Here is a 23,798-nt window from a genome sequence, read left to right as displayed (position 1 = left end):
TGTTGCTTAGTTTATATGGGACATTCTTGGGCTCGGGTAATATTGCAGCCCCTCTGACTTTTTATGTTATATTTCAAGTATTGGATCACCAAAATAAAAATGTTAAAAGATTTTGTATATAAATTGAAATGTCCAGTATAATGAATTGAAATAAATATAGCATCCATTTTAACTTCATTTAAAAAAAAAACTTATTTTTTAACTGACTAAGAATTGTGCCATGTACCCCGAGCGTTTCACTTAATATTTACTTGGGAAATTAATATTAAAATGTGCACATAATTAATCAGTTTTGCCATTAATGCAAACATATGTGTTCTTTTGTTGAGTAAGTATTTATCAAATAAATGCATGATTATTGATTAAAATCACACAATTTCGGTCTGTCCGTCAGTCTACACTCAACGCATACCAAACTCTGCCTATAAAAAAATAGTCAGTCCACTAGTGCCATCATTAACAGGAACTGACATCATTCAACAATTTTCATGGTACAGAAAGAGGCAAGTAATCACATTCTTTTATATCTGTATTTTGTTGTTATTTTAAAGTCAGGTGGGGATCGTCGACCTGAACAACTAACCCCGTTACATTAAATAAACATGGAAAACTAGTACCTATCAAAATTATATTTCAACACATAAAAATGTACAATCTATTAATTTCATGCACTGTCCTTCACATGAGAAGCAGAGGCCATTTTGAGCCAAAAACCATCACATTTCATTGTAACAGGGTTGTAAAACTTGTGACAGGGTTGAGTTACTTACTGCATCTAAACAAATGAATTAATCAATATATTATACATGGTTTACATTCACTTATGAAACATGCTGTAATGTGTTCAATGTGAGCAAAAAATATATTTTAAAGGCAGGTAGCCTAGTGGTACGAGAGTTGGGCAAGGCTCTTAACTTCCGTTGTTCCTTTAAGTTGCTCTAGAGCCTAAATTACTCACGGATTATAGTGTAGACATGTATATATTCTAAGAATCTTTGATTTAACGTTATCCATTGAACCATCTAGGGAATGATGGCACCCACATCAGCAGCAGAAAGACAAAGGCAGTGTCGAAAAAAGGGAACAATACCTTGAGATAAAGCGTCAGAGAAGGAAAATAAATGTTGAAGCAGGGAAAAATTAAAATATCAGTGATTTAAGTGAGAGACCAGCGTCAGAAGCGTAAACAACGGGGAAGAGCATACAAAAGAAGCAAGGAGAGGAAAGGAACACTGAGGAACTTGACCACTCCTCCACAAAGTCCAGATGTTGAACATGCGATGGAGATGATGCCAAGCTCGATAAAAGCGGTGCCCTCCACCATGAGACTACACCGGGTCATCACCCTTTGCTCCTGGTGAGCTGATGTCTCGTGATGTCAGCAGCCTTTGTTCAACAAAGAAGGACCTAAACTGTGCATGCTTTAACACACAGTACTTCAGTTTCAGGCAGAAGGTCCTGGCTGCTCCAGAACAGCCAGCCAATGAGGAAAATCCACAACCTGTGGATGAAATCCAGTGTGGGAAATGCAGGTGTTCTTGGGCAGTGGTGTGTAGTGGAATTTGATGACCTTTATCCAGGCATCATCCTCAGCACGGATGGCATGTGTACAAGTGAAATGTATGCCTCGTGTAGGACCAAACAGATTTTACTGGCCTTAGAGACGACATCCACTGGTATTAGTTTGATGAAGTCCTTGAGATGATTCCACCCCCACAGCGTGTGACATCCCGCCACCAACACGTTGAGAGAGTTGTGTTGGCCAGACTCTGAGAAAGAAAACAATGAATGAATGAATGAATGAATGAATGAATGAATATGGGGCTCCTGTTCTAGCATTTGAAATGCCCTTGGAAAATGTTCCTACTGTTTGATGACACGTTGAACTTTTCTGATGAAACCTGTTGAATGTTATTAATTACCCCAATGCCTGATGTGTTTTATATGTTGCCATATTTACTGCAGTTTGGTTAATAAAACCCATATTAATCTAACTATATCTAAATGTCCTTATTACATGGTTACATACAATGAAATGCAATGTTTTGGGGGTAAATCTTGGAGGGATTTTGATTGTAAACTAAACTAGTTCATATGGAAACCGATGTGTCTCTTCTACCCCGTTACAAGACAATATATGTTAAATAAAATGTCAAAGATGAATAAATATGAATTTGATGATCTGAGCTCAGTCTGAAATGTTAAGGACAATCCCAAGAAGATCAGATTCATGTCAGAATTCTGATTTGAAAGCATTTAAAAAATGTAAATGATGACCTGCTGACAATGTCTATTTCAGGGTTTAATATAGCAAAATTCTAAGATTTTACATACATTTTATATTTATAATAATTTAATTGGTTTTTAGGGACACATGAGCATTAGGTACATGTTGATCTTATAACAAGCATCTTTTATAATCATATTCAGACAACTTCCAAAATAATAAAATGGCTTTAATGCCTGATGTGGGGAAAAAATGATTGAAGATTTAATATGTACTTAATGTTGTGAGGTGTACAGAAAATGCATTTATTTTAAATTTTTATATTACCGCAGCACAAGTATGTATGTATGTATTGTAATGGTTTTGACTTGGTTATTATTTATAGGGGTGCCAGGTAGGTTGTGCCTACCAGAGAAAACATTGGTTTCTCCTTTTGGTTTGGGAGGGAATGAGTACCATCTGGTCCGTCAAGTCTACACCAATACAAAGGACTTATGTAAAAGTCAGGATGGAAATAAACTTTTCATAAACCCTTAAAACATTGGAAAGAACTTCAAAAACAACTGTATTCTTTTGCGTGGGCTGTATTACCAACATAAATGATAACACACACATACAATAATATAACACAATGAGTTCTGGTTCCTCCAGAAATGTCCTGTGCCTCTGGTCTAAAAAGAGTCCAGCCCGGTAAAGGAGTTCAGGGAACCCAAGTGACCTTTGTCACGCAATGTTTGTCCGTTCACTCAAGTGTAGCATAAACCCAGAATTAATCATACAATCAATAACAATTATTTTACCACACAACTATAAAGCGTATCAACTCTTACTAAGTCCTCAACTACAACTAATTAGATAAATCATCACAGTATACATCACATCAAAACAAATGAAATACCGTATACAAAAAGGTTGTAGTTAGTCGGTCAGTCAGACAATCCAATCCGCCAACAGATCTCCAGCTGAGAAAGGCCACGAAGAACAGAGAGGTTTAGTCCACGACGCAAAGAGTGGATCCGATCCTGGGTAAACTCTATTAGGCTACACAACACACATTTAAATGCAACAAAACAAACGGAATAGAGAAGCTTCGGAACTGAAGGTTGAACACATCCTCATTCACGTCTCCATCACAACCCCACTTTTGCGCAGCTGATGCTGGCTATTTAATTGGGAATTAAAGGGAAAGCACCCTATTGGAAGGAAAAGCCCTATTTAATTGGCAATTGAAGGGGAAGCGCCCTATTGGAAGGAGAAGCACTGAGACGGTTCATAAAATTCAGGGCCGTCACAGTATGCATGTATGTACACATACACACACACACACAGTGTGTGTGTGCATGTATATACACACATCTAAATTTAAGACTAGGCTAAAAACGTACCTTTTAAGCCTAAATTATGGGTAGTCCTACCTTACTTTTCATTTACTTTTTATGTCTTCATTGATATTGTGCTTATCATCTTTTCATGAACTCTGACACCTCATCCCAGACAATCAGTTTTCCCTTGATTAATCAGCGTAGGTTTACATTTGAGGGCTAATGTGGTAAAGGTAACTTCACATTATCCTAGTTAAACTGGTGGTCCACATGCCAAATGAAGCCACGTCACCTGACCAGGAGGGCTGTGACAGTCATGGAATTTTGGATGATGGTTATTGGTCTTTTTTGGGGATTTTAAGAGGCACATTTTCTCCTCTCCTCCTGACTGCAAGTTGTCTCCTCTCCCGACTGCAGGGTGGGGGTATTGCCTAGGCAACCAAATACTTGTTTGCAACAACAACTTGCTTGTTTCAGCAAGGAGCAACAAAGATTCATCACGTTGTGAAGAGTCCGTGTTACCGCAGAAACCGACTCAACCGCACGAATAACCGACTGTCCCGTCTTCAGTCAGTCGTTCGTAAATAACAAAACGGTTGTGAAAAATATTAACAACAATGGTTCATCGGTTTCAGGATTATGCTGTAATTGTGCCAGCCCTACTGACCAAGACAAACCAGGACTTGTTCATGTGGTCCACAAAAACTCTAGACTCTAAGCATACGGCACAGTATGTTTGAGTGGGTCCGAGTGAAGAGTCTGTGAGAACTAAAGCTGAACTGCTACAGTCACTTTGACCCCTATAGTCCTCCAATGTCAATGCCATATTATGAAACACTGTGTTCCATTCTGAGCCTGCTCAGTGCATATGTATGTGAATGCGTGTACATGTCAGTGCTGACCACAGGTTGGGCTGCCTGACTTGCTTATGTAACCAAAAGACTGCTATGCAATTTCTATCAATAAAGGGGAGGATAGGTGGGGTAGGGGTTCATTTTAAATGTTATATAAGATTTGTCTTGGGTATTCCGAATACATTCCACAACCATATATAATTTGATGGCTTTCTCATTATGGCATTGACTGGCTTTACATTCATAGTCCTCTACCAATATTGCAGACAAATAGAGTGAAGCACTAACTACCATGGACAAACAAAATGGCGTACTCACAATTTCTGTCCTATTTCACTCTCCACCTTTCTACGTTCCTACAAGGAAAGGAGGGAAGGATTTGGTTGAAGACGTTTAAACGCGCATTTTCTTATGCATTACTTTCTGTGTGTGCATCGCACAAGGCGGTGCCTGTTGCATCAGCAATTTGTCGTACTGTAAGGGGTGTGTGTGTTTGCATTCAGACTCTCGTCACAGGCGGTAGGTACTGTAGCTGGTCTCTGGTGTAGTGGGATCAGGGTCACTTATCCACAGCTCCAGGGAGCGGCTCAGCCTCAGCCTGACAACACTCACACATCTCCTCCTTCTGCCCAGACTGACACTCACAAAATGGGTTTCTCCACATCCAACATCAGAAAAGGCTAGTATAAAAAAAATATACCACTTGTTTTTAATCCTTAAGGAGTCTACTGACACAGCCGTGAATCAAATCTAAGTAACAAAAAATCCCCATCAAAATCCATTAGTTCAAGCTAGAGCTACCGTGTTTTTTGCACGGGCTGCGGCTCAATCCACTGCCTATGTCGGCCTTCTGCATCTGCAGAAGATGGCCGAGCTGTAGCCTTGTTTGTCAGACCATGAGGAATCTCACAAAACCCTATGTAGCGTCCGAACGGTTTGGCCTACAAACTATTATTCCACTCTATGGAAAGGGGAGACTCTCACAAGTGTCGTCTGAAGGTAACCCATACAAAAAGGAATGGAAGAAAGAAGGTAGTTGTGCCAACAAAAATAAGGGATCAAATGTGTCCAGAAAAACGTAAATATTTCCTGAGCTTTCTCATATCTCCTAGATATAGCACATAGTCAAAAAATAAATCATAAGGTTTTGAAGTGTGTCTTTTTTGCCATTTATGAACCTGTATTCTATATTTGATCAAATCCTGTTTTATTTTTATTTTTGGGGGATCCCTAAAGGGGTCGTAAAATTACAAATCAAATAGCTAATGACCATCTTAAAACAGTTCCATGTTACCTTAGTACCCCACCGCCCCTATGACTTAAGCCACTCACCAATGACTCAGTGGAATCTGTCGTCAGGGAAACCCATTTCTCCTCCAGAGGCGAGGCCATAAGGCTTGCATCAGTGAGTCTATTCTGACTGGTCAGCCTGAGCCACATGTCAAACATCTGCTGCATGTCCCTCACTGTGGACGGGAGGGGACAGGGATTAGCGTTGCAAACAAATACACTGTAAATACATTATTTGTTTGGCCATGACACACGCAAAAAGAGGAAAAGCAACAGAAAGACAGAATCTTACAGCTGTTGTTCTTCATGTACGTCCAGACGTCCCTTTCTTCCAGAATGTGGGCGAAGGAACAGTTCCCGATGTCAGTGGTACTTTTTCTGCTTCATCACATGGACACACATCTAGGGAGACTGCTTTATTATTGCACTGTCTGTCCTGATTGTATAATTTCCTGTGATTTTATTTGACAATCCTTATAATCGGATGTCAAAACACAATTGAAACGGATGCTGACATACTGGCCCTTCTTTACAGAAACCCTTTTCCTTCACAAGTAGTAGCACGACAAATAGCTAACCTACCGTGGAACAAAGGCCAAGCTGCCTATAGGTGTAAAGACGAGAGGAGGAGAGCTGTAAACAACATCAGCTGTATTCAGCATGTGAGAGGTCTGCTGGAAATGACTGCCTGATTGGAGAGATTAAAACAGACCTCGAGGGGAGGGAGGGATGGAGAAAATTAGTAGAGAGGGGTGACTCAGTTCATACTTAGGTGGGTGTGACTGTGTATGAGAGAGGGGAAGGGTGAAAAGAGTGAGTGATGGAGGGATAGAGAAGGGGGAGGGACTTACGTCATACTGCTGTGGGTATGCACGGGAGAAGGGAAGAGGCCGCACAACGACCCACTTCTTCTTCTCCAAAGACTTCACCAGCAATACCCAACGCTCCTTAGTCCAGCTGGAGAAAGGGGGAAAGGGGAAGACAGAGATGAGGAAGAGAGATGAGAGATGGGCGGGAGAAAGAGAAAGAAAAGAACATGACTATGGACTACAATCATAAAGTTAGTGAAATTGACCATTCAGAACAAGGTATTTTGCATTTCTATAGAGTTAATCCTTTAATGGGCCTATTTCTTTAACATTCCTTTTATCCTATTAATTATCAGTTCAGGCCTGGTCATGAAACAGATGGTAGCCCCTGCAGCCTCATATTGACACGAGAACTTCAGCACTTACCATGAGTGCAGATGTCAGTTTGATATCGTCTCTCACCTGTCGTGCAGTACTTGAGGGCCTTGTCTGGTTCGTGGACATGTCCATCCATCTGGCCACAGACAAACTTCATCTTCAGGTTTAACCCCCTGCCATCCCCTCCACCCCTGAGGTTGTCTCCCACTCCCCCTATTCCCCCCACCACAGCTCTGGTGTGTGACGTGCACAGGCTCAGACCATGAGTGAGAGAGATCTTGTAAATCAGGCCCTTAAAACAATAACCCAAATGGTGTATTGTATTAGGAGACAAGGGCATCGTGCCCATCTCATGCTCACCTTCTGTTTCTGAGCATTTTGCTCTAGCCTGTACCAGAGCCTCTTGGACTTCTGTACCATCTCATGGGTGATACCTGGGAGAGAGAGGGAAGTTAATAAAGACACACAAAGTAACAGATGATAGTGTGAACTTTGGTTATTTTGCTGGAATCCTTGATCGAGTGTGTCTGTGTGTGCAGCCATGCTTGCAAACACATGAGTACTTCTGTACCGGTGTCCTGCTGCAGCACCTAGCACTTGAGTTCTATGACGGAGTGGGCAAAGGAGCAGCTGTCCTCGCGCTGGCAGCCATAACGCACCTCGTGGCGACACATGTCAAACTCACAGAGGGGGTGCAGCGGGCGCACCTTATTGTGGCGCACGTTGGCAGAACACACCACATGCACTAGGCACCTGAGAAAACAGGGATGAGATAGAGGGGGAAGAGATGGAGGAGAGAGAAGGAGAGGGCAGAAGGGGACAGGGTGCAAATAGCTGACTTTAATATTGTCTGAGGGAAATTGGATTTAGAATCCATTATACCAAGACAAAGTGCTTATTTGGATCTGATACAATGAAGGACAGAGAGAGGATGACGGAAAAGTACAGAAAGGTCTAGGAGACTCACTTATCAAAGGGATGCCGGGCAGTGAGGTTTGAGCAGACAGCCAAGTTCTCTTTGCTGCACTTGCTGATGATGGGAGGCTTACTGTCAAAACATTCTTGCAGAGGGAGAGAGAGCGAAACGGAGTGTGTGTGTACATACAGAATACTGCAAAGTTCACCATGTGGAGGTCTATATGCATCACACCCTACCTCACAGGGGAACATGAACATGCCCATGTGCTGCTGCAGCAGGAGTGTGACGCTGAGTGCCCGTCTCTCGGTGCTGCCCAGCGGGTCAAACAGCAGCTCCCTTCTCAGAGCCCCCTTCCTCTCCTGGGTCCACAGGTATATTTCCTCCTGGCAGTAGGCAAACGTGCAGTTCTCCCCATACTGTCATTCCTGGTGCTCCTGGACCTCTTCAGGGAGACAGAGGAGGAGCAGGAAATAGGTATGAGGTAGAGAGTACATAATATTTACTATCACTGATGGAAAATTCTGTTTAAGCAACATTAAAACTACTGCCAGCACTTCTGTGCTTATTTGAGTAAGAGAACATGCATGTGCTGGTGACACGGTCTCTGATTTATTTAGAATTCAAGGCACACTTCACCAGCATGGCTACCACAGCATTTTGCAGCGATACGCCATCCCATCTGGTTTGCGTTTAGTGGGACTATCATTTGTTTTTCAACAGAACAATGACCCAAAACACACCTCCAGGCTGTGTAAGGGCTATTTGACCAAGAAGGAGAGTGATGGAGTGCTGCATCAGATGACCGGGCCTCCACAATCACCCGACCTCAACACAAACCAATTGAGATGGTTTGTAATGAGTTGGACGGCAGAGTGAAGCAGCCAACAAGTGCTCAGCATGTGGGAACTCCTTCAAGACTGTTGGAAAAGCATTCCAGGTGAAGCTGGTTGAGAGAATGCCAAGAGTGGGCAAAACTGTCATCAAGGCAAAGGATGGCTATAGAAAGGGTGGCTATAGAAAATATATTTTGATTTGTTTAACACTTTTTTTGGTTACTACATGACTCCATGTGTGTTATTTCATAGTTTTGATGTCTTCACTATTATTCTACAATGTAGAAAATAGTTTAAAAAAAGAAAAATCCTGCAATGAGTAGGTGTTCTAAAACTTTTGAGGCCAGTACTGTACGTACCTTTGCAAAACACAAAGGCCCCCAGGAAGTTATTTTGGTAGGGTGGGGTCTTCTTTGTTCTTGAAGCGAGACAGCAGCAGGTCCCTCTTACAGCGGTGAGCTGCTTCTGCCTGGTACTGGTAGTCCATATCCCACAAACCTGCAGAGAGAAGAGTAGGGGAACTTATCAGAATAAGGAATATCACAAAAGCATAAATAACAACAATAGAATAAATGCAATCTGGGAATTTAAAAAACACACATAGTATAGAGTATAAAGTATAGTATCAAGTATAGAGACATCCATGTTGTGATAAACTCAGAAGACAGGAGAAAGAAGATGAGAGTATCCATCGGAGTGTTCAGGCATTATGCCGCTGTCTTACTGTGTGAGGGGAGCTGTGTTTGTAGATCCCAGAGATGATACTGTGAGAAATTCTTCCCCCTGGAGAACAGAACTGCAACACAAGGACACAGGGATACCAGACACCATGTGGCCATACAGCAGTGCTGCTGACACAAACTGGCTTCAACAACAACTAACACATTCCCCGAGGACTGTTCAGGGTCACTGGGCAGTTCCGGGAAGGTTTATGTAACAGCTGATGCAGGTTTAAACTGTATGGTTCTAGAGGCAAAAAAAAAAAAGCCTGCTACAATGGCTTTGCTGTTTTCAATATAATTGACATCACCAAAACACACACCCGGATCCATACACCTTGTTCATATGTCAGGCAAGATGTACTCAGAGAGGGAGTCCAGCCCTCCAATTCCAGCCCCTCCTTTGCCCTCTGTGTCCCCAGCCTCCGGGGGAAAGGCCCCCAGGGCATCCAGCACCTGTGTGGAGGTCTGGTCCCTCTGGCCCAGCGAGGGGTAGGCCTCCAGAGCGGACATCTGGCTGACAGTGAAGCTGAAGAAGGCAGGGGGTAGCTGGGGTGAGGGGGCTGGAGGAGTATGGAGGGTGCAGGCCCACAGCTGTGTTGGGGAGGTTGGTGGGGATAGCGCCTTGGACTGGGCTCTGTGACTGAGGGAGAGAGACATATTATTCTAGATCTCCTTCTAGACCAGAAATGCATAGCTCTGTGCTCCATGTAAGGTACTTCAGTGGTGGAAGTTCAACTACTAAAATGTGCAACCCGTCAGGCAGTAGTGGGAAAAGTATGCAAATGTCATACTTGAGTAAAAGTAGATACCTTAATGGAAAATGATTCAAGTAAAAGTCACTCATTAAAATACTACTTGAGTAAAAGTCTAAAAGTATTTGGTTTAAAATATACTTAAGTATCAAAAGTCAATGCAATTGCTAAAATATACTTAAGTGTCAAAAGTTAATTTCTAATTCCTTATATTATGCAAACTAGATGGCATATTTTCTTGTGTTTTTTATTTATTTACGGATAGCCAGGGGCACACTTCAACATTAATTTACAAAATAAGCATTTGTGTTTAGTGTCACGTTCTGACCTTTATTTCCTGTGTTTTGTATTTAGTTAGTATGGTCAGGGCGTGAGTTGGGTGGGCAGTCTATGTTTGATTTTCTATGATTTGGGGTTTTCTATGTTTCGGCCTAGTATGGTTCTCAATCAGAGGCAGGTGTCATTAGTTGTCTCTGATTGAGAATCATACTTAGGTAGCCTGGGTGTCACTGTGTGTTTGTGGGTGATTGTTCCTGTCTTTGTGTTTGTACCAGATGGGACTGTTTTAGGTTTTCTCACATTTGTTGTTTTTGTTAGTTATCTCATGTGTAGTTTCTTTATCAATTAAAGAATATGAATAACCACCACGCTGCGCTTTGGTCCGCCTCTCCTTCAGATGAAGAGAACCATGACATTTAGTGAGTGCGCCAGATCAGAGGCAGAAGGGATGACCAGGAATGTTTTCTTGAAAGGGGGTGAATTGGAGCATTTTCCTGTCAAAATGTAACAAATACTTTTGGGTGTCAGGGAAAATGTATGGAGTAAAAAGTACATTATTTTCTTTAGGAATAAAGTAAGTAAAAAAACAACTTATGTATTACTTCAAACTATTTTTTACTTAAGTACTTTACACCACTGCTGTCATGCAACTCCCGGAAATACTTCCTTAAATGTTCCTATATTCTACTGACGAAATGTCTGTACCTCCTCTCTCTCATCAAATGTCTACTGGTCAACAGAGGGACGGTACAGCACCGTCAGCATCCTTCCTTGACGTGACCTTAGTAGCGACCCTCTCACCTCGCTGACTTCCTCTGAGATGCAGTCATCCCCCAGCAGGCTGTCCAGATCGTCAGGGATCACGCTGCACTCCTCCATGTGCTCCGACACGGGGACAGAGTAGGGCATGCGGGGCAGGCCTGTACTGGGGCTATCTGATAGGTCAGCACAGGGCGTGGCCACTGGGCTCATCGCTGACAGGGATGGGTGTGGCCAGAGGGGCGGGGATACACTGGGCGTTGGATAGATCAACTGGGAGGGATAAAGAACAAAGAGGAAGATGAGATCGAGCCATGGAGAGAAGGGAATTTGAGAGACATGCTAATGACAATGTCAAATAAATTGTTAAAGTTAAATGTTATGTTTTTATGGTGAACTGACATATCTGATGCAATGTCAGTCAAAGATTCTGCCCATTGGAGGACATCTAAAATAAGAGACAAGGCTTGGTTAATCAAAACATTAACCATTCACCCGTAATAAGAAAATGCCAATAACCACATTTCCACCCAGTTTTCATGCGAGTAAAGTCATACCGTATAAATAAAAATCAAGAGAGCTGTGATGGAAACAGGATGTTTTGATAAAATGTTATAAATGAAGAAAGATCTTTTGTTCATTCGTGATCTTTTTGTGACGGTAAAATGAAAGCGAAATGGCAGTGGAAACACTTATGCACAAATATTGATATAATAACCAAAATATATGAGTAAACTTGAAGTCACGCAATGATATGGTGTGGTCATCCCACTACGACTCGGGAAACCATGCAGTTAGGCTACAGATTAAATAAGTTATGATGAACTTCACAGGGTGGTGAAAGTGCCCTTGATGCTCCTTTCCAATAAATATTGAGGCTCTTATTCTGGTGACATGATGATAGATCCAAAACGGCAGTCAAGTGTTTATTGCGCTGTCCCTGCAACATTATTTGAGCCATTTAGTTTACTTGTTTCTGACTGAAAAGTTGTTCCCGAAATCCCTAATTTGTTTAAGAAAAACAGTTGAATGTATTCGTGAATTGTAGTTTATTTATTGTTTAGGTTAATTATTCAAAGCTCCCTTTATCTAATTTTAAGGCAAAAATGCTTGATTTCATTTCGAAGCATGAATGTCTTGTATGCTGTGTGATGGCAGGAACGAATGAATGATTGATACAGTAGCCTATATATTGAAATATAAGCATACGTAAGATGAGGTATTAAGACTAAACAAAACAGGCTCTTGGGCCTACTGCTCGATAGTGGTTATACAAGGCTGCTATACAACTCCTACTAATGATAACGCCATTGTTTATTATAATGATCATAATAATAACAACAACGAGATCAAGAAAAAGAGTATAGGAGCGAGAACTGCATGCATATTACGTGTAACAAACAGGTGCTGTTAGATTACAATATTATTTTTCTGCCTGTTTGGAACAGTGCAAACATCATTAAATACATTCTAAGCAACACCAGTCTGTTGTAGCGAATCAAAAAAAAAAGGCTTAATTACAGCATGGAAAAGACTAAAAACAGCCAAATCGGTGAAATTGTTTTATATGACATTTTGCCGTTCCATGAGGCTTCAGTAGGCTATTAAACAAACAGTCAAACAGGCAACAGAAGCAGGATCTGTCTTATTTCTGTAGATATATATGGATGATTTATAAAGCCAGGCACATTTAACAGTTATGCTATTGATTATAGACCTAAATAAGTTGTGGTTTGCCCTCTCCTCAATTTTCTTAGACATTTAGGCTAAGCCCTATTCACATGGGACAAGATTTATTAGAGAATGTTGATTATTGTCACGTTCTGACCATCGTTCGTATGGGTTTTCCTTGTTTTAGTGTTGGTCAGGACGTGAGCTGGGTGGGCATTCTATGTTGTGTGTCTGGTTTGTCTATTTCTATGTTTGGCCTGATATGGTTCTCAATCAGAGGCAGGTGTTAGTCATTGTCTCTGATTGGGAACCATATTTAGGTAGCCTGTTTTGTGTTGGGTTTTGTGGGTGATTGTTCCTGTCTCTGTGTTTGCACCAGATAGGACTGTTTAGGTTTTCACTTGTTTTGTTTAGTCTGTTCATGTATAGTCGTCTTTATTAAAAACATGAATAACCACCACGCTGCATTTTGGTCCGCCTCTCTTTCACCAGAAGAAAACCCTTACAATGATGTAATAATTACTCCAGAATGTCCGTTATTCCAGAGGACGATTCGGACTGGATTTGTTTTTTCCCAAACTGCCCAGTAATTCATAATTCTTTCTCAATAAATATTGACAGTTGACGGAAGCCTGGAGGTTCTTCTAGGCGTGAAGATATTTCAACAAGTCCAGGCGCTAACAGGGCTACACTGTCAACTCAAGCTCGATCCCAAAATTTCTAAACCATACCGAACCATCTCTGGAATACAGTGCCTTCGGAAAGTATTCAGACCCCTTGACTTTATCAAAATTTTGTTACGTTACAGCCTTATTCTAAACCGGATTAAATTATTTTTTCACCCTCATCAATCTATACACAATACCCCATAATGACGAAGTAAAAATACGTTTTTGACATTTCTGCAAAAAAACATCACATTTACGTAAGTATTCCGACCCTTAACTCAGTACTTAGTTGAAGCAATTTTAGCAGTGATTACAGGCTCAAGTCTTCTTGGGTATGAAGCTAAAACCTTGGCAGTTTCTCCCATTCTTCACTCCAGATCCTCTCAAACTCTGTCAGGTTGACACATATATTTTCAGGTCTCTCCAGAGATGTTAGATCGGGTTCAAGTCCCGGCTCTGGCTGGGCCACTCAAGGACATTCAGAGACTTGTCCCAAAGCCACTCCTGCGTTGTCTTGGCTGTGTGCTTAGGGTTGTTGTCCTGTTGGAAGGTGAACCTTCGGCCTAGTCTGAGGTCCTGTGCGCTCTGGAACAGGTTTTCATCAAGGATAGCTCTATACTTTATTACGTTCATCTTTCCCTCGTTCCTGACTAGTTTCCCAGTCCCTGCCACTGAAAAACACCATAGGGATTAGAGGTCGACCGATTAATCAGAATGGCTGATTAATTAGGGCCGATGTCAAGTTTTCATAACAATCGGAAATCTGTATTTTTAGACACCGATTTGTCAGATTTACACCTTTATTTAATCTTTATTTAACTAGGCAAGTCAGTTAAGAACACATTCTTATTTTCAACGACGGCCTAGGAACGGTGGGTTAACTGCCTCGTTAAGGGGCAGAACGACAGATGTTCACCTTGTCAGCTCAGGGGATTCAATCTTGCAACCTTACAGTTAACTAGTCCAACGCTCTAACCACCTGCCTCTCATTGCACTCCACGAGGAGACTGCCTGTTACGCGAATGCAGTAAGCCAAGGTAAGTCGCTAGCTAGCATTAAACTTATCTTATAAAAAACAATCAATCAATCATAATCACTAGTTAACTACACATGGTTGATGATATTACTAGTTTATCTAGAGTGTCCTGCATTGCATACAAACGATAGTGCGTATCGTTGCTCTAATGTGTACATAACCATGAACATCAATGCCTTTCTTAAAATCAATACACAGAAGTATATATTTTTAAACCTGCATATTTGGCTAAAAGAAATTCAGGTTAGCAGGCAATATTAACCAGCTGAAATTGTGTCACTTCTCTTGCGTTCATTGCACGCAGAGGTCAGTGTATATGCAACAGTTTGGGCCGCCTAATTTTCCATAATTTTCCATAATTATGACATAACAGTGAAGGTTGTGCAATGTAACAGGAATATTTAGACTAATGGATGCCACCCCTTAGATAAAATACGGAACGGTTCCGTATTTCACTGAAAGAATAAACGTCTTGTTTTCGAGATGATAGTTTCCGGATTCTACCATATTAATGACCTAAGGCTCGTATTTCTGTGTGTTATTATGTTATAACTAAGTCTATGATTTGATAGAGCAGTCTGACTGAGCGATGGTAGGCAGCAGCAGACTCGCAAGCATTCATTCAAACAGCACTTTCGTGCGTTTTGCCAGCAGCTCTTCATGGTGCTTCAAGCATTGCGCTGTTTATGACTTCAAGCCTATCAACTCCCGAGATTAGGCTTGTGTAACCGATGTGAAATGGCTAGCTAGTTAGCGGGGTACGAGCTAATAGCGTTTCAAACGTCACTCGCTCTGAGACTTGGAGTGGTTGTTCCCCTTGCTCTGCATGGGTAACGCTGCTTCGAGGGTGGCTGTTGTCGTTGTGTTCCTGGTTCGAGCCCAGGGAGGAGCGAGGAGAGGGACGGAAGCTATACTGTTACACTGGAAATACTAAAGTGCCTATAAGAACATCCAATAGTCAAAGGTTAATGAAATACAAATGGTATAGAGAGAAATAGTCCTATAATTCCTATAATAACTACAACCTAAAACTTCTTACCTGGGAATATTGAAGACTCATGTTAAAAGGAACCACCGGCTTTCATATGTTCTCATGTTCTGAGCAAGGAACTTAAACTTCAGCTTTTTTACATAGCACATATTGCACTTTTACTTTCTTCTCCAACACTTTGTTTTTGCATTATTTAAACCAAATTGAACATGTTTCATTATTTGAGGCTAAATTAATTTTATTGATGTATTATATTAAGTTAAAATAAGTGTTCATTCAGTATTGTTGTAATTGTCGTCATTATTACAAATAAATAAATCGAAATTGGCCGATTAATCTGTATCGGCTTTTTTTTGGGGTCCTCCAATAATCGGTATCGCCGTTGAAAAATCATAATCGGTCGACCTCTAATAGGGATGGTGCCAGGTTTTCTCCAGATGTGACGCTTGGCATTCAGGCCAAAGAGTTCAATCACGGTCAGATTTATGAAGAAAATGTTTTATTTAATCCATTTTAGAATAAGGCTGTAACGTAACAAAATGTTGAAATATTCAAGGGGTCTGAATACTTTCTGAATGCACTGTACCTGTCCTGGCATTTTGATATTTGAGTGGGTAGAGTCAGAGGTAACGAAACTTATCTGAGGGCTTATGTAGGCCTTACGGACCATCAGGCCTAGTTTATTAGCCAGGTCCTGGGCCAGTTCACCCACCTGCCTGTCCTGTATGAGAAATAAAGTACATCCCATAAACAATAAGTTCAAATGAAATGTTTTATTCTAAAGAAATGTGAGGAACTAAAAGCATGTTGTAGAATAAATTAGATTCATCATTTTAATTGAACTATGGTTCCGGTGCTCGTGTGCCCTGTGGCCTTGACTTACATGTGGGGCAGTGAGAAGGCATCCAGTGCCACACCCATAGGCCTCCCGGAGTCGGCCCAGCTTCCTTAGAGAGCTTTTCTGTAGGGCGCCCTGCGACTTGGCTGCTTTTCCTTCACTCTGTGGTCCAACTCATCCCAAACCATCTCAATTGGGTGGAGGTCAGGTGATTGTGGAGGCCAGGTCATCTGATGCAGCTCTCGATCACTCTCCTTGGTCAAATATCCCTTACACAGCCTGGAGGTGTGTTTTGGGTCACTGACCTGTTGAAAACCTAATGATAGTCCCACTAAGTGCAAACCAGATGGGATGGTGTATCTCTGCAGAACGCTGTGGTAGCCATGCTGGGTGAGTGTGCCTTGAATTCTAAATCAATCACAGACAGCGTGACCACAAAGCACCCCCACACCATCACACCTCCTCCTCCATGCTTCACGGTGAGAACCACACATTCGGAGATCATTCGTTCACCTACTCCGCGTCTCACAAAGACACAGTGGTTGGAACCAAAAAATCTCAAATTTGGACTAATCAGGCAAAAGGACTGATTTTCAGGTCTCTCCAATGTTCAATGCTCATCTTTCTTGGCCCAAGCAAGTCCCTTCTTATTGATGTCCTTTAGTAGAGGATTCTTTGCAGCAATTTGACCATGAAGGCCTGATTCATGCAGTCTCCTCTGAACAGTTGATATCGAGATGTGTCTGTTACTTGAACTCTGTGAAGCATTTATTTGGGCTGCAATCAGAGGTGCAGTTAACTCTAACAAACTTATCCTCTTCCTTTCCAGTGGCAGTCCTCATGTGAGCCAGTTTCATCATAGCACTTGATGGTTTTTGCGACTGCACTTGAAGAAACTTTCAAAGTTTATGACATTTTCTGTATTGACTGACCTTCATGTCATAAAGTAATGATGGACTGTCGTTTCTCTTTGCTTATTTGAGCTGTTCTTGCCATAACATGGACTTAGTCTTTTACCAAATAGGGCTATCTTCTGTATACCACCCCTACCTTGTCACAACACAACTGATTGGCTCAAATGCATTAAGGAGGAAAGAAATTCCACAAATTAACTTTTAACAAGGCGCACCTGTTAATTGAAATGCATTCCAGGTGACTACCTAATGAAGCTGTTTGAGAGAATGCCAAGAGTGTGCAAAGAATCTAACATATAAAATCCATTTTGTTCAACACTTTTTTGGTTACTACATGATCCCATATGTGTTATTTCATATGTTATGTCTTCACTATCATTTTACAATGTAGAACCTAGTAATAATAAAGGGAAAACCCTAGAATGAGTAGGTGTGTCCAAACTTTTGACTGGTACTGTACACATGCTAACTAAACATTTTAACATTGTTAAGCGTGTGTGTGTCTTACAAACTGAAAGTGTGCCGCTGCCCTGTTGACGTAGAGCTCTGCCTGAGCATAGCGGGCCACTTTGACCCCGTTATCCACCCAGTCGCTTTAGCTTGTAACTAACGCTAGTTTCTCTTTGGTTTGTTTACTTACGTCTTATCTTCAACCAGCAGTGACACTACTTTAATATATATATATATAAATAAATAACTAGCCGTTAAATATATAAAATACATAAGAGTAGCTAGCTATATCAGCTGGCAATTCAGTTTACAGAACATATTTTTGATTAACGTTATTTATGGAGAGCCCATTTGCCTGCATCAGGGACAGCATCGTAACACCGGGGCTAAACTAGGTAGTTAGCTGGCTGGGTCAGTTCAAAATAACAGTGACAACTGAATAACAGATATACAGCTTCATAACTGTGATTTTGTAAATTCGTAAGGTAGCCAAACTGACTGGACATTAATGTGCTAGCTACAGTTAGCTTACTCACCGAAAACAACACCCCGCCCGACCTTGTTCTTCTTCAAAAACTGTTATCTAAATAACTTATAGAATATTAATCCTCCAGACACATATTTGTCCACGGTAAATGGTTGTTGAATCTGGACGGAACATGTGAGAGTTTTTACCCCAAATTCTACACAGTTCTTCCCCAATGAAGTTGCGCTCAAATCAAGAGATGAGACGCTTGGTCCAGTAGAACTGCGGGTTGGTTGATAGTGGCTATTTTCAATGTGACCACTAGGTGGCAGTTGCATTGACGAGCAAGCAGAGTCAGAGTTAACAAGAGTTTGTAAATAAATGTTTATCATGTTCATAAATTCCTTTTTGATTGTTGAACACATTTTGAAAAAACCTGTGGGAAAAGTATTGATATTACACAAAAAGAGATGATGTATGCTGGTTGCTGGAAGCTGTTTACCGAACCAGGGCGGAGGAACCAGGGTCTTGCTCTGTACCGGTTTTACTGAGCTTCCTTCAGAAACAATTGGACTCAGGTCGCTCTGCCTCAACCTTGAAGGTGTATGCCTCAGCCATATCGTCTAACCATTTACTCATCGATGGAAAATCGGCAGGGGCCCATTTCCTCATCTGCCAATTCGTACAAGGTGTCCGCCAACTGCATCCCCCCCGGGCTAGTATTGGAGGCTTTGACAAAATCTTATTTTGAGCATACGGAGGAGGCGGACATAAAATGGTTCTCGGAAATTGCTTTCCTCTTGGCTATTTCATCAGCAAAACGTGTAAATTAACTCCACATGCTCTCTATGAGCCCTATCTGCATACGATGGAAGACAGGCGACCTTGGCGTGAGTTTATGGCCCAACCAGCCTTTTTGCCTAAGGTTTTATCACTCCTTGACATCAATCAAGCCATCAAACTGGCAGCCTACTGCCCCCTCCTTTCCAGAATGTGGTGGAGCGAACAAATCTTCTGCCATTTTTCCAGTGGCACTGGTGCATTAATCAGAGATTAGTGGTGCTATTCCTCGTGACCTTGTTGGTACTCTATGATTCATCCAAAGATTAAACCGCAGTGACAGTGTGAAGTAACTATGGGTCTACAAAGACCGTCAGTACTTTCCTGTTACTCAGAATCTTTAGGGCAAGAAGCAGTGTTGCCAACTCCTCAGTAAGGAAAGTAGCTATTGGCTGTCCTAAAAGTCGCTAAATGACGTCATCACCTAATTTGCATAACTGTGCATGTAATTGTGATGGATGCTGTAGGAGAGAGGAATAACGTCGTGGGAGAGACAAAAAGTGAGTAAAAAACACCCTAAATATGTTTAGAACTACAAATGAACTTTCATCTGTCGATTCTTTTTTTATGTCACAATTCCAACCCTCCTCCTTTATCCGGGCTTGGGACCGGCAAGCGTGACCCAAAAGAGACACTGGAGGAGTTACATAGTTTAAAAATATTTTTCTTAATTTGGTTTGGTTTTTAACCTTATGGTCCACTTAGGAGCCTACAACAAGTCACAGTAAAACATGAACATTTTTAACCATAACATTAAAAAAATACAATCGAAATGGACCAAAAAGAGAAAATAGAAAAAATTGTCAATGGCAATGTGAGAAAATTATGGTAACTAGTCTGGCCCTAATTCAGGTTAATCGTTTTTTTCTTCTTCCAGACCCCCCTCCACACACGCACAGGCTGTGCTGGCTCACAGAAAGAGTGGGTGTTCGTCATTTTGGTAAAGGCTCTCTATGGCAGGTTCAGCAACTGGGGGAGCTGACTTAAATGAGTAAGCAGCTGATGTGCCAAAAAGCTGCAAAACATTATCAGGCAGCTGGTGCTTATAGCAAGCCTCACCAGACAGCTTCAGTCCATATCGAATGTACAGGATGGAGTTAAGGGTCTGCAAGGACATCCAATTTCTACCAGCCATGGCAAGTTCTTGAAACGGGTTGATATCAGCTGCATCTCTGAACTTCAAAATCTCACTCCAGAAGCCCAGTGTGTTTTTTGTCTCATTCCATTTACTAAGATGGATGGCACGCCATTGCTGGACAATCTTGTCTATCTCTGCAGGGGAGTAGCCAAGGAGCTTGGCTATTTTTTTATATTCCTCCAGGGCTCTTATTGTGCTTTAAAGTTTCCTAAAGTTTTTTTATTTTACCTTTATTTAACCAGGTAGGCAAGTTGAGAACAAGTTCTCATTTACAATTGCGACCTGGCCAAGATAAAGCAAAGCAGTTCGACATATACGACAACACAGAGTTACACATGGAGTAAAACAAACATACAGTCAATAATACAGAAGAATAATAAGTCTATATACAATGTGAGCAAATGAGGTGAGAAGGGAGGTAAAGGCAAAAAAAGGCCATGGTGGCAAAGTAAATACAATATAGCAAGTAAAACACTGGAATGGTAGTTTTGCAATGGAAGAATGTGCAAAGTAGAAATAAAAATAATGGGGTGCAAAGGAGCAAAATAAATAAATACTAATTAAATACAGTTGGGAAAGAGGTAGTTGTTTGGGCTAAATTATAGGTGGGCGATGTACAGGTGCAGTAATCTGTGAGCTGCTCTGACAGTTGTTGCTTAAAGCTAGTGAGGGAGATAAGTGTTTCCAGTTTCAGAGATTTTTGTAGTTCGTTCCAGTCATTGGCAGCAGAGAACTGGAAGGAGAGGCGGCCAAAGAAAGAATTGGTTTTGGGGGTTGTTAGCAATTTGATATGTAGACGGACGAGTCGGTCAAGGATCGATTCAGACAAGGTGGTAAATTGTATGACAAGCTACAGTTTATTCAGAGTGAAGATATCTAGAACAGCGTAATTACGGCTCTCCCGCTGGTTCGTACGGAAGCGCAGACGAAGAAGAGGCCGATACAATCAGTACACCACTTATATATAGAACAGAAAGTAGGTTGATTCTGGAAGATCGGATCTTTGGATTGGTTCAGCTGGGGTGTAGTCTGTAGTCTTCCGCCATTGGCTCAGTAGTCTGTCCGTCATCGTAGAATCCTCTTCGGACACACAATGTTAAGAGACAAAGGAGATCATGTGTGTGTGCGCTGGTTTTGGCCATTAGTGTAATGCGGGAGCTATCCTGTAGGGGACCCCACAGGCTCAACTCTGAGTTGTAGCCCTTTATCAACAATAGTTTGGTCACCTGCATAAGAAATAGCATTTCTCTACAGGGTGACTAGAGAGATATACCTGCTGGAGCGTGTGCTACAGGTGGGAGATGCTATGGTGACCAGCGAGCTGAGATAAGGGGGGACTTTACCTAGCAGGGTCTTGTAGATGACATGGAGCCAGTGGGTTTGGCGACGAGTATGAAGCGAGGGCCAGCCAACGAGAGCGTACAGGTCGCAATGGTGGGTAGTATATGGGGCTTTGGTGACAAAACGGATTGCACTGTGATAGACTGCATCCAATTTGTTGAGTAGGATATTGGAGGCTATTTTGTAAATGACATCGCCAAAGTCGAGGATTGGTAGGATGGTCAGTTTTACAAGGGTACGTTTGGCAGCATGAGTGAAGGATGCTTTGTTGCGAAATAGGAAGCCAATTCTAGATTTAACTTTGGATTGGAGATGTTTGATATGGGTCTGGAAGTAGAGTTTACAGTCTAACCAGACACCTAAGTATTTGTAGTTGTCCACGTATTCTAAGTCAGAGCCGTCCAGAGTAGTGATGTTGGACAGGCGGGTAGGTGCAGGTAGCGATCGGTTGAAGAGCATGCATTTAGTTTTACTTGTATTTAAGAGCAATTGGAAGCCACGGAAGGAGAGTTGTATGGCATTGAAGCTTGCCTGGAGGGTTGTTAACACAATGTCCAAAGAAGGGCCGGAAGTATACAGAATGGTGTCGTCTGCGTAGAGGTGGATCAGAGACTCACCAGCAGCAAGAGCGACCTCATTGATGTATACAGAGAAGAGAGTCGGTCCAAGAATTGAACCCTGTGGCACCCCCATAGAGACTGCCAGAGGTCCGGACAGCAGACCCTCCGATTTGACACATTGAACTCTATCAGAGAAGTAGTTGGTGAACCAGGCGAGGCAATCATTTGAGAAACCAAGGCTGTCGAGTCTGCCGATGAGGATGTGGTGATTGACAGAGTCGAAAGCCTTGGCCAGATCAATGAATACGGCTGCACAGTAATGTTTCTTATCGATGGCGGTTAAGATATCGTTTAGGACCTTGAGCGTGGCTGAGGTGCACCCATGACCAGCTCTGAAACCAGATTGCATAGCAGAGAAGGTATGGTGAGATTCGAAATGGTCGGTAATCTATTTGTTGACTTGGCTTTCGAAGACCTTAGAAAGGCACGGTAGGATAGATATAGGTCTGTAGCAGTTTGGGTCAAGAGTGTCCCCCCCTTTGAAGAGGGGGATGACCGCAGCTGCTTTCCAATCTTTGTGAATCTCAGACGACACGAAAGAGGTTGAACAGGCTAGTAATAGGGGTGGCAACAATTTCGGCAGATAATTTTAGAAAGAAAGGGTCCAGATTGTCTAGCCCAGCTGATTTGTAGGGGTCCAGATTTTGCAGCTCTTTCAGAACATCAGCTGAATGGATTTGGGAGAAGGAGAAATGGGGAAGGCTTGGGCGAGTTGCTGTTGGGGGTGCAGTGCTGTTGTCCGGGGTAGGAGTAGCCAGGCAGTAGAGGCAGTATGCCCATGTATCATCTGCAAAAAAACATCTTCAACCAGCCTTTGAATTCAGGGTTTGATTCCTACTCCTTTCTGTATTTTTGAGTGTACAGTTTAGACTGAGACATGATGAGCTAGCCAGCTAGATGTTTTGCTTATGTCACAGAGAGGCACACACACAGTGGACAAGGTGAGTAAGTGACTGAGGCTGTGTGAGTCAAACGCAGTGATTTATTTTAGACAAAGAACATTTTACATTTACATCCCTGAATGTAAGCCAGGGCGGGATCAGCCAGCGGCGGCTTCCCGCATGTGCAATTCATTTGTGGTCTGGACGTGGCGGGGTGAACATCTCCTGCTCTGACTGCTGCGTGAGGACTGAGTGCTTTGGGACGGGGGTGGGGCCCACGGCCGCTGCTCGTTGAGAAGAGTAAGAATGATACCTGCTTTCATGTCAGAGTCTCAAAGTCTCCAATAACACCAGAGAAAGTCGCTAGATTTGACGCTAGTCAACTTTCTATTTTAAAAATGTGTCGCTAGAATAGAATAGTGACTAAGTTGGCAACACTGACAAGAAGGTTCTCTGAGACAGTGCGTGGTCTGACGTACGGTTTTATATGAACCGCGGGCACATCCTCGCATGCTGTCACGTCACCTGCGTTCCTTTGTTGTTATTATTACTCGAACTGCGTGGATCGAGGGATATAATCTGTACTTTCAACCGTACTGACGGTCTTCCAGGAATTCGTAGAACCATAGTTGCAGTGCATTCGGAAAGTATTCAGACCCCTTGACTTTTTCCACGTTTTGTTACATTACAGCCTTATTCTAAAATGAATTAAATTATTTTGTTCCCTTATCTACACACAATACCCCATAATGACAAAGAGAAAACAGGTTTAGACATTTCTGCTGATTTATTAAACTAAA

General features: G+C 42.0%; 1 pseudogene; it reads right to left on the bottom strand.

Moving 5' to 3' along the window:
- Nucleotides 1–511: 511 nt before the first annotated feature.
- Nucleotides 512–23,321, bottom strand: LOC109870008 (zinc finger CCCH domain-containing protein 7B-like; annotated as a pseudogene).
- Between the last annotated feature and the right edge of the window lie 477 nt (nt 23,322–23,798).

This window comes from Oncorhynchus kisutch, linkage group LG25 (genome assembly GCF_002021735.2).
Source record: "Oncorhynchus kisutch isolate 150728-3 linkage group LG25, Okis_V2, whole genome shotgun sequence".
Taxonomy (NCBI): Eukaryota; Metazoa; Chordata; class Actinopteri; order Salmoniformes; family Salmonidae; genus Oncorhynchus; species Oncorhynchus kisutch.
Note: the sequence above shows the minus strand (reverse complement) of the source record. Positions and strands in the feature narration are given on the sequence as shown.